Below are 12,454 nucleotides of genomic sequence, written 5' to 3'. Positions count from 1 at the left end.
GACTCGATAACTTTGACTTTCCTACAGACTAAATAATTGTAAAGGAAATTTGTAAATTCTGCATTTCATTTTGTGTGCTTTGCCTATGTATTGTACACGGCACTCATTGTGCACACGGCACTAATAATGTTCTCATTACATGTTTGCATTCTTCCAAGTCATGATTAGAAATCAGCCTGCCTATGTAATGCCCCTTGTTACCATAAAGTACAACTGTAATATTAATGTGATACCTACATAATCATGTGTATAAAATACTTCAAATACAAATAAACAGAACAGTTATTTGGAAAGATGCCGAGTGTATCGTTTTGTGTCCGTTCCCCTCTGCAGTAGTTATTAATTTGGAACCACTAATCAGTAGGAGGTTAGGAGTTCCCTATAACATTTTCAGTATTAATGTCCAGAACAATAATAAACACTGATTTGGGTTATTTTCACCAAAGAAATGTAGCAGAATACATCTTGGCCTAAATTTATGAAGAACATTTATTTATTTGCAATAATACATGTATAATACATAAGGGGGGATATGATCTCCATGTATAATACATAAGGGGGGATATGATATCCATGTATAATACATAAGGGGGGATATGATCTCCATGTATAATACATAAGGAGGGATATGAACAACATGTATAATACATAAGGGGGGATATGATCTCCATGTATAATATATAAGGGGGGATATGATCTCCATGTATAATACATAAGGGGGGGATATGATATCCATGTATAATACATAAGGGGGATATGATCTCCATGTATAATACATAAGGGGGGATATGATCTCCATGTATAATACATAAGGGGGGGGATATGATCTCCATGTATAATACATAAGGGGGATATGATCTCCATGTATAATACATAAGGGGGGATATGATCTCCATGTATAATACATAAGGGGGGATATGATCTCCATGTATAATGCATAAGGGGGGATATGATCTCCATGTATAATACATAAGGGGGGACATGATCTCCATGTATAATACATAAGGGGGGACATGATCTCCATGTATAATACATAAGGGGGGGATATGATCTCCATGTATAATACATAAGGGGGGGATATGATCTCCATGTATAATACATAAGGGGGATATGATCTCCATGTATAATACATAAGGGGGGATATGATCTCCATGTATAATACATAAGGGGGGGATATGAACAACATGTATAATACATAAGGGGGGATATGATCTCCATGTATAATACATAAGGGTGGATATGATCACCATGTATAATACATAAGGGGGATATGATCTCCATGTATAATACATAAGGGGGGATATGATCTCCATGTTTAAATACATAAGGGGGGATATGATCTCCATGTATAATACATAAGTGGGGATATGATCTCCATGTATAATACATAAGGAGGGATATGATCTCCATGTATAATACATAAGGGGGGATATGATCACCATGTATAATACATAAGGGGGGATATGATCTCCATGTATAATACATAAGGGGGATATGATCTCCATGTATAATACATAAGGGGGATATGATCACCATGTATAATACATAAGGGGGGATTATTATTATTATACAGTATTTATAAGACGCCAATAGTTCGCTCAGCGCTGTACATTACAATGGGGGACAGAACATGTGACAGAACAATACCAATACAATGCAAAACATGAGGGGATTGAGGGCCCTGCTCTTTCAAGCTTACAATCTAGGTGGGAGGGGATGGTGGCACAGGAGGAGATAGCTGTGGGGGATGGAGTGGTAGGAAGATTGGAGGAGGTTGGCAAGTTAGCAGGGGGTGGATTAGGCTTCCCTGAAGAGATGGGTTTTCAGGGTGCGCCTAAAGGAGAGGAGAGTAGGTGATAATCTGATGGGTTGGGGCAGGGAGTTCCAGAGGATGGGTGACACCCTGGAGAAGTCCTGGAGGCGGGCATGGGAGGAGGAGACCAGGGAACTAGAGAGAAGGAGGTCTTGTGAGGAGCGGAGTGTGCGTGCCGGGCGGTACTTGGATATTAGGTCAGGGATGTAGTTCGGGGCAGTATGGTGGACGGCTTTGTACGTCAGTGTTAGGATTTTGAATTTGATCCGTTGCGCAATCGGAAGCCAGTGGAGGGATTGGCAGAGGGGGGTGGCGGAAACGGAGCGGTTGGAAAGGTGAATGAGTCTGCCAGCCGTATTCAGGATCGACTGAAGCGGGGATAGCCAGCGGCGAGGCAGGCCAGTGAGGAGGGAGTTGCAGTAGTCGAGTCGTGATATGATGAGGGAGTGGATGAGCCGTTTAGTGTTTTCTGGGGTTAGGAACGTGTGGATTTTGGCGATGTTGCGGAGGTGGAGTCTGCACAAGTTTGTTAAAGATTGGACTTGGGGCTGGAAGGATAGGCTGGAGTCCAAAATGACACCAAGTACTCTGGCCTGCGGGGCGGGTTTGATGGTGGCGTTGTTGGATGTGATGGAGAAGTCAATGGAGGGTGGTGTCCGGGCTGGGGGGAAGACAAGAAACTCGGTTTTGGAGAGGTTCAGTTTAAGGAAGTGGAGCGACATCCAGTCTGATATGTCGCTCAGTAGGTGTGTGCTTCGGGCGGAGACCGAGGGGGTGAGGTGGGGGGAGAGATAGATTTGTGTGTCGTCGGCATAGAGGTGGTAATTGAAGCCGTGAGAGTGTATGAGTTGGCCAAGGGAGGAGGTGTAGATGGACAAGAGAAGGGGCCCGAGGACAGAGCCTTGAGGGATCCCAACAGAGAGGGGGAGTGAGGGGGAGGTGGTAGCATTATAGGTAACGCTGAAAGAGCGTTGTGACAGGTAGGATGAGAGCCAGGAGAGAGCAGAATCTCTGAGGCCGAGGGAGTGTAGTTTTTTGAGGAGGAGGGGGCGGTCGACTGTGTCGAAGGCCGCGGAGACGTCAAGGAGTAGGAGCACTGAATAGTGGCCATTAGTTTTGGCGGTTAGCAGGTCGTTGGAGAGTTTGAGTAAGGCAGTTTCGGTGGAGTGTAGGGGACGGAAGCCGGACTGTAGGGGATCGAGGAGGTTGTTGTCGTTGAGGTGAGAGCATAGGCGGGTGTAGTCTAAGCGCTCGAGGAGTTTAGATGTAAATGGGAGCAGGGAGATGGGTCTGAGGTTGTTCGGGTTATTGGGGTCCAGGGAGGGCTTTTTAAGTATGGGGGTGATGTGTGCATGTTTCAGAGGGGAGGGGAAAGTGCCGGAGGAGAGGAAGAGATTGAAGATGTGGGTGAGGGAGCGTAGGATGGAGGGGGAGGGAGGTCGTAGGAGTTGTGAGGGGATAGGGTCGAGGGGGCAGGTGGTGAGGCGGGCATCAGAGAGGATCTTGGAGACTTCCTCGATGGTAGTAAGGTCAAAGGTGCGGAGTGTGGGGGGAGCTTCAGTATGAGGAATGTAGGGTGGGGTGGAAGAGGAGGTCAGAGCAGTGGTGGGGCCGTGGGAGAGGGGTGATGAGGGGGTAGCTGAGTGAGGGGGAACGGGGTTGGAGGGAGTTTGAGCAGCAACGAAGTCCCTGCGGGTTATGTGGAGGGGGGATGAGGGGGTAGCTGTGTGAGAGGTGACGGGTTGAGAGGGCGTGTGAGTTGCGGTGATGTCCTTGCGAATTGTGTCAATCTTGTTTTTGAAGTGATTGGCAATCCCAAGGGCAGTGAGAGAGGTGCTGGGTGGAGGTGGGGGTGGCGAGAGTAGAGAGTTGAAGGTGGCGAAGAGTCGGCGAGGATTGGAGGAGAGGGCCTTGATGAGGGTCAGGAAGTAGGCTTGTTTGGGTGCGTGGAGGGAGGAGGTGTAGGTGTGGAAGGCAGATTTGTAGCGCGTGAAAGCTTGTTGGGATTTGATTTTGCATGAATAAATTTTGGTTACTGAGGTAATGCGCAAGGTTGGTGCGCTTCTCGTTTTCATTTCATTCTGCAGCGGGATTTGATTTTGCGCCATAGTCACTCCAGGGCACAACTGTGTCGTTTGAGGGTTTTGATGTGATCAGTCTGCCAGGGCTGGAGCGGTCAGGGTCTGATGTTGCGTGTGGTTAAAGGCGCTACTGAGTCAAGGGCTGTTGACAGCGCGTTGTTGTAGGCAGTCATAGCCAAGTCGGGGCAGGACAGGGGGAGGATGCTGTCATGGAGTTGATCAGCTGCAGCGTGGAGGGGGGCAGGGTTAAGGTTGCGGAGGTTACAGCTGGTAGTAGTGTGACATTTGGAGGGGTAGGCGTAGGAGGACGAGGAGATTGAGAAGGTAATCAGGTTGTGGTCAGAGAGAGGGAAGGGGGTGTAAGTGAGATTGTGGGGAGCGCAGCGGTTGGAGAAGACAAGATCAAGGATATTACCGTCGGAGTGGGTGGTGGATTGTATGCACTGTGCAAGTGCAAAGGAGGAGGTTAAGTGGAGGAGATGGGATGTGTCCAGGTTATCGAGGTTGACAGGGATGTTGAAATCCCCAAGGATGATGGTGGGTAGCTCAGAGGAGAGGAAGAAGGGTAGCCAGGAGGAGAAGTCTTCCAGGAAGCGGGATATGGATCCAGGAGGCCGGTATATCACAGCAATCTTCAGGGGGGTTGGGGAGAATAGTCGGACGCAGTGGGTCTCGAAGAAGGAGAAGGATAGGGAGGGGGGGTTTGGGAGGACTCGGAAGGTGCTCTGCGTTGACAGGAGCAGACCAACCCCACCACCTTTACGACCGTTGGACCTGGGTGAGTGGGTCCAGGTAAGACCTTCGTAGGAGAGTGCAGCAGGGAAGGTAGAGTCAGTGGCCTGGATCCAGGTTTCCGTTATCGCTATGAGGTTGAGGGAGCGGGAGACAAAGAGGTTGTGGATGGTGGTAAGCTTGTTGCACACCGATCGGGCGTTCAGGAGTGCACATGAAAACGGGGGGGAGATTTTAGAGAGCAGGGGGACAGATACTAAGTTGCGGGGGTTGCGGCAGGACGTGGAGGCAGGGGGGTGTTGTGCGGGTGAGGGAGGTGGTGAAGGGCCAGGATTCGCGGAGATGTCCCCCGTGGTTAAGAGGAGGAGAAGGGTGAGAAAGGTGGCATGGGAGCGGGATGTGCAGGAGCGTGAGAAACTACTAGTGGAGGTGTTCGGGTCAGTGGGAGAGTGGAGTAATAGGGGGAGGTGGTGGGTGCCGTAGAGGGGTGAAGGAAGCAGTGAGGACACAATATACAAATGTTTGGGAGGAGCAGAGGGATATAGTGAATGGATTTTGGGAATAGAGGAGAGGAAAATGAGAAGAAGGAGTGGAAGAGGCATTTTGGGGAGGTGATGAGAGCAGTAGTAGGGAGATGATAGCAGTGAGGGGGAGATGTACAAGTTTTGGGGTGGAGAAGAGGGGTAAAGAAATGAGATTTGGGAACAGAGGATAGTAATATGATAAGGAGAAGAGGGGACATATTATATAAAGGTACACGGAGTGGGACTCAGGCATGTAAGAGATGTTTCCCAGGGTGTTTGCTTGCAGTCTGTCCAGCGTGCAGTAGAGTTTCTTGCTGTTGTTGTGTCTTCCTGCTGCTTAAGTTCTCCTGCTTTAGTTCAACTGCTGTGTTTAACTGCTTCGCACTCCTTCAACGCAGCACTCAATCAAAAGCAGCACCCCCATCAGAGACTGTGCCCCCCATCAGTGATCGCCCCTCATGAGCTGATCTAAATTTATAGGGAGAAATAAAGCTCAAATAAGCATTCAACTCCACCACAATTAGAAGCTGATAAGGATCACATGAATAGTGGGGGATGTTTCATAGGAAACAAGCTACAGTCATAAACCTGAGTGCAGCTTGAGGTGAGGACTGGTCAAACATACACACAAATACAAATACACCATTTGTTCTGAATTTAACAGGAGTCATTGCGTTTTCCTAGTTAAGAGCGGAGATAGGAGCATTTACCCAGAGAAAACCAGCAGGAGTCAATGCGTTTTCCTAGTTAAGATATGATCAACATATATAATACATAAGGGGGATATGATCACCATGTATAATACATAAGGGGGGATATGATCTCCATGTATAATACATAAGGGGGGATATGATCTCCATGTATAATACATAAGGGGGGATATGATCTCCATGTATAATACATAAGGGGGGATATGATCTCCATGTATAATACATAAGGAGGGATATGATCTCCATGTATAATACATAAGGGGGGATATGATCTCCATGTATAATACATAAGGGGGATATGATCTCCATGTATAATACATAAGGGGGGGATATGATCTCCATGTATAAAACATAAGGAGGGATATGATCTCCCTGTATATTACATAAGGGGGGGATATGATCTCCATGTATAATACATACGGGGGGATATGATCTCCATGTATAATACATACGGGGGGATATGATCTCCACGTATAATACATAAGGGGGGATATGATCTCCACGTATAATACATAAGGGGGGATATGATCTCCACGTATAATACATAAGGGGGGATATGATCACCACGTATAATACATAAGGGGGGGATATGATCTCCACGTATAATACATAAGGGGGGATATGATCACCACGTATAATACATAAGGGGGGATATGATCTCCATGTATAATACATAAGGGGGGATATGATCTCCATGTATAAATACATAAGGGGGGGGATATGATCTCCATGTATAATACATAAGGGGGGATATGATCTCCATGTATAAATACATAAGGGGGGGATATGATCACTTCCACCCCGACACCCCAAGACCCGGGGAACTCCTGCCGGAGCAGCGGCCTCTACATCCATGCCGGAACCTCATGTCCCTATGCCAGAGTGATTCAATGGGAATCGCACTAAGTTCAGGGCCTTCCGCAATGCCTGCCAGCTGTACTTCAGGCTACAGCTACGGACATTTGCCACGGAATCCGTGAAAGTGGGGTTTATCATCTCACTGTTGCAGGACGAACCCCAGGCCTGGGCCCACAGGTTACTGGAGACCCAGCAACCACAGCTAGAGTCAGCGTCAACTTTCTTTGAAGCAATGGCTCTCCTGTACGATGACCCAGAACGAGCAGCTTCAGCCGAATCGGCCCTTCAAACACTCAGACAGGGTCGTAGGGCGGCCGAGGAGTAAGCAGCAGAGTTCAGGCGTTGGATGGGAGATACGCAATGGAACGATGCGGCCCTGCGCCATCAGTTCCGCATTGGTCTGTCCGAGTCATTGAAGGACGAAGTAGCCAGGGTGGGCATACCAGCCACATTGGAAGACCTCATTACTCTGGCTATCCAGATCAACCGACGCTTGCGAGAACGTAGGATGGAGAGGTCTGGCCAGGGTCTGAGGCCTGCGTAGATGTTACCCTGTGCCACGGGGCAGGCCACTTTGCCTACTGGGAATCGCAATCCGAAGCTAGCGGACACACCTGAACCCATGCAAGTGGGGCTAACTCGTCCCTCCTTAACACCCGAGGAACGCCAGAGACGTCGACGCAACAATCTGTGCATGTACTGTGGGGAAGCTGGCCACATGGTACGTTCCTGCCCAGCAAAAGTGGGTAAGTGTGCATCTGTTTTTTCTGCTACATCTTCCACTGCCGTTAATGGTTTTAGTTACTTAGCAGTACCTGTTTCATTCCAGCTCCCCAGAAGCATTGTGACGGCAACAGCGATCGTTGATTCCGGGGCCTGTAGCTGCTTTTTAGATCTGGGTTTTGCAGCACAGTTTCAGATTCCCCTACACACGAAGGAATGTGGATTTAACATCTTTCTGGCTGATGGGTCCCGAATCAAGTCAGGGATAGTAGACCGGGAGACCCCACCTCTCTGTTGTACAGTTGCCGGGCACCATCGGGAATGCCTTAGTTTGGATGCCATCGCATCCCCTCTGTTTCCAATTATTCTGGGGCTTCCGTGGCTACGAGCCCACGACCCCCAGATTAATTGGAAAACTGGTACCCTCCAGGTCAGCTCCCCATACTGTCAGGAGCACTGTTATCCACAGGAGCCGGTGGCTCCACGCTCACTGTTATGCTTGGATATTGACGCAGAATTGACGCAACTCATTCCCCCGGCCTACCACAAATTCCTTGACGTGTTTAACAAACGAGGAGCAGACAACCTTCCCCCACACAGGGCCTATGATTGCCCGATTGACCTACTTCCTGGATTCGAGGTACCTTTCAGGCAAATTTTTCCCTTATCTGAGAGAGAATTGGGAGTACTCAAGGAGTATATAGACGAGAATCTCCAGAAAGGGTTCATATGTCCTTCCACGTCCCCGGCCGGGGCAGGTATTTTCTTCATCGAGAAGAAAGATAAATCCTTGAGACCTTGTGTGGACTACAGGGAACTCAATAAGATCACAGTGAAGAACCATTACTCACTTCCCTTGGTACCAGAATTGTTTCAGAGGCTCAGGACAGCGTCCATTTTTACGAAACTGGATCTAAGGGGGGCTTACAATCTGGTCCGTATTTGGGAGGGAGATGAGTGGAAAAGTGCTTTCCGTACTAGGTTTGGGCACTTCGAATATTTGGTAATGCCCTTCGGTCTATGCAATGCCCCCGCAACGTTTCAACACTTCATTAATGATGCGTTCAGAGATTTCCTGGATGTTTTTGTGGTCATCTATCTAGATGACATTCTGATCTTCTCTGCATCCCTGGAAGAGCATAGAGGTCACGTCGTTAAAAGTGTGCTGGAACGGCTCCGTCTACATGGCCTATACGCAAAAGCAGAGAAGTGCAGTTTTGAGCAGCAAAGCATTCCCTTTTAAGGGCTAATCATTTCCACCACCGGGGTAGCCATGGACCCCCAAAAGATCTCTGCAATTCTGGAATGGCCGGTGCCGGTGGACAAAAAGGGTGGGGCAGCGATTCATTGGCTTCACCAATTTTTACAGAAAATTTATCAAGAACTTTTCAGGCCTTGTGTTCCCCATCACCCAACTCACCAAACAAGGAGTGCGTTTCAGGTGGACACCTGAGGCACAAATAGCTTTCGAGTCTCTGAAGAGGTTGTTCACCGAGGCCCCCGTATTGAGCCATCCGGATTCCTCACTACCCTACATCTTAGAGGTAGACGCGTCTGAAAACGCGGTAGGGGCTGTACTATCCCAAAGGGAGGGCGTCAAGGAACTCATGCACCCCGTGGCATTTTTCTCCAGGAAACTGTCATCTGCGGAGAGGAATTACGACATTTTTCTTGCGCTACAAACAGAGCTACGGTCCCAATTACAGGCAACGTCCATAGAAATGCCAAACCTACCAGGAGTTCCGTTGCAGAATAAGGAAGGACTTTGGTGGAAAGAGGGATGGATCATGGTACCCGAAGAATTCCGCACCGCAGTCTTGGGTCACTGCAATAATCATCCTCTGGCTGGCCACTTTGGGGTCTGAAAAACATTGGAACTGCTGCAACGTGTGTTCTGGTGGCCCAGTATGTCGAAGGATTGCAAAGCATACGTGAAAACCTGTGCGGTTTGCCAGAAGAATAAGCCCTCCAGCAACAAGGCTTGGGGTCTGTTACGACCCTTACCCATACCTAACAGGCCATGGGAGATGATCTCCATTGATTTCATTGTGGAGCTCCCACCATCCCAAGACCATACTGCCATCTTCGTGGTGGTGGACCGCCTATCTAAGATGGCCCATTTTCTGCCTCTAAAGAACACACCATCCGCTGCAGAGACAGCTCAAATCTTCGTAAAGGAGGTGGTAAGACTTCATGGGGTCCCAAAGGACATCGTTTCAGATAGAGGAGTCCAGTTCACCTCTAAATTCTGGAGAGCACTATGCGAGACTCTGGGAATCAAACTGTCATTATCCTCAGCATACCACCCACAGACCAACGGAAAGACGGAACGTACAAATCAGACCCTGGAGCAGTATCTCTGATGCTACACTTCGTTCCTTCAGGATGACTGGCTGACTCTCTTGACGCTGGCCGAGTTCGCTTATAATAATGCGAACCACTCTGCTACTCAACAATCCCCATTTTTGCCAACTACGGATTCCATCTGACATTTCTACCTGACACGATTCCAGAGAGTCCAGTACCAGCTACACAAGACATGTTACAGTTCTTTTCAACAAATAACAGGGTGCTACAGGAGGCTATCACAAAAGCCCAAGAAGATAGTAAGAAGGCCTTCGATAAAAGGAGAGGCGAGCTTGTTCTGCATCTAGGGGACCAGGTCTGGCTAGCCACAACAAATCTAAAGATGTCATGCCCATCAAGAAAATTGAGACCAAAATTCATGGGTCCATTCAAGGTGAGACGGAAGATTAACGAGGTGGCATGAGCTAATACTTCCTGAATCCTTTAAAATACACCCAGTGTTTGTGTCCTTGTTGAAACCCGCGGCACCGGATCCATTCCCGAACCGGAGATCTAGGCCTCCGGTGGCCGTGAACATTGATGGGGAAGAGGAATTTGAGGTTGAAACAATTCTAGACTGCAGAAAAAGGAGAGGCCAGACTCAATTCCTCATTAAATGGAAAGGGTACGGGCCGGAAGAAAACTCATGGGAACCAGCCCAGAACGTCCATGCCCCTAGACTGATTCGGGAATTTTTCGATAACCACCCACACAAGAGAGAGCAATTGGGCATCCGGCGGCTGCCCGTAAGGGGGGCAATGTCAGGGTGCGGGTGTTCTGCAGCATCGCACTGGGCGGCGCATGCGCAGAACACCAACACGCTCTAGCCGGCGGGCGACAGGACCTGGACAAGCGCGGCTGAGGCGATGGCCGCACATGAGCACTCGCGGACACGCGCCTGGCACCAATGACAGCGCAGGTCGGACTATTTAAACGGAACAGAGGTATGTCAAAATTGCCCTTTGGTCTTATCTGCTCTGTTCCTGATCCTGTGATTATTCCGTTGCCGACCTCTGCATTGTACCTGACCCTGACTTCTCCTTATTAACCCCTGGCTTGCCTGACCATCCTTCTGCCTGATCCTTTGTACCGCGCTGCCCGCCAATTGCTGAACCTGGCTTGTGACTCCGACCATTCTCTGCTTACTCCTCTGGTACCTCGCTGCCCGCACATTACTGACCTGGCCTGCCTGACTACCCCTCATGCTACCCAGACGATCCATCCATCCCGCACGGATCGCTCCCTATCAGTAAGTCTGCCAGCCTCTTCACATCAGACTCCGTTTCTCGCACACCCGACGGTGCTCTCTACCATTGCCGGACATACTCAGGGGTCGCGACCTGGTCTCAGTCTGCGCCAAGTCCATCCCCACCATCAGGGGCCCTGGTGAATAGCAGATTGGGACTTAGACCCCCGCGCCCTGAGGAACTTCGCGCTGTGGGCTGCTAGAGACACCGCCGGGCGGATCATAACACTGGCTCTTGTATGCACGATACTACACCTTCCCCCCTCCTTAAGAGCAATACCAAAATGTAGACATTTGGGGTAAAATGGAGCACTGAACCTCTCCCTGTGGGCATGATTGTGACACCTCCCCCCTCAGGTGGTTGCATGGGAGGGAACTACAATTTCCCTCCTGACGCAACCGACCTCTGCCCAGAGGTTCACCTTGGGTATACAGGGTGCCATTGCACTGCGGGAGAACCAGGTTCCTTCTGTTGTGCCGACCAAGTGAGTGGTCACGGGGGAGCACCAGTTGGCTGTGACTATCCGGACATCGTGGCGACTGCCGGGGTGCCCACCTGTTCACAAAACACTTCGGCTCAGGGGTGTCATCTGCTAACATATTGAGATGTAGCTTTTTGTCGAGGTAGAGAATGAGCTTTCCCTCTCCCATCTCCTTCCTCTGAACCAGGACTACATCTGACCCGAAGGTAGTGGCGCCTGTGGTGCACCGGAAACGGACAGGCGAGTTCTGGAAATCACTGCCCGGATGGGTCCACAGGTACCTTCGTCCAAGATGAACAGTCCTCTTTACCCGCTAGCATCCAGGACACCAGTTCCGTCAGTTTCCTGTCTGCTAGGTCAGTCACGGGTCCAGCTGGGCCAAGATAGTTGCACCCAGGCGTCTTACCGTAGCCAGCTGCATCCAAAACTGACAAAACCTGCTTCTTGACCTGGAGAGTCGGCCAGGCCATATATATATATATAACAGATAACAGAAAGGAGTTTAAAGGGTTAAAGTACTTGCCAGTCAGCCTTGGTTTTAAGCAGCTTCAAGTCTCATGACCAAAAGGATGCTTTGATCTCCCACTATTAGTTTCGATATCAAGGCAGGGAAATCTTCTTTTCTCTTTCTCTGCGAGATGTTGCAGAAAGTCCTCACTTCTCTGACTATACCCAAAACATAACAGCTTCTTTTTCTACACCAAATCAACTGGTATCTTCTTACCATGGACAAGCCAATCCTTATTTGGCAAAGAATTGTTAGGCAGCGGCTCAGCATCACACACTGATCGCATTCCTGAGGGAGGGGGTGGAATGAGGGGATACAGAAGACTTTTAATACAGTGAGAACCTGTGCCTGGCTCTTGTATGCACGATACTACACCTTCCCCCCCCCAGGTGATGGCATATGAGTTTAAAAGCAATACCAAAATGTAGAAG

Source organism: Staurois parvus, unplaced genomic scaffold (assembly GCF_062004578.1).
Source record: "Staurois parvus isolate SC_StPar_1 unplaced genomic scaffold, SC_StPar_1.0 ptg001999l, whole genome shotgun sequence".
NCBI lineage: Eukaryota > Metazoa > Chordata > Amphibia > Anura > Ranidae > Staurois > Staurois parvus.
Note: the sequence above shows the minus strand (reverse complement) of the source record.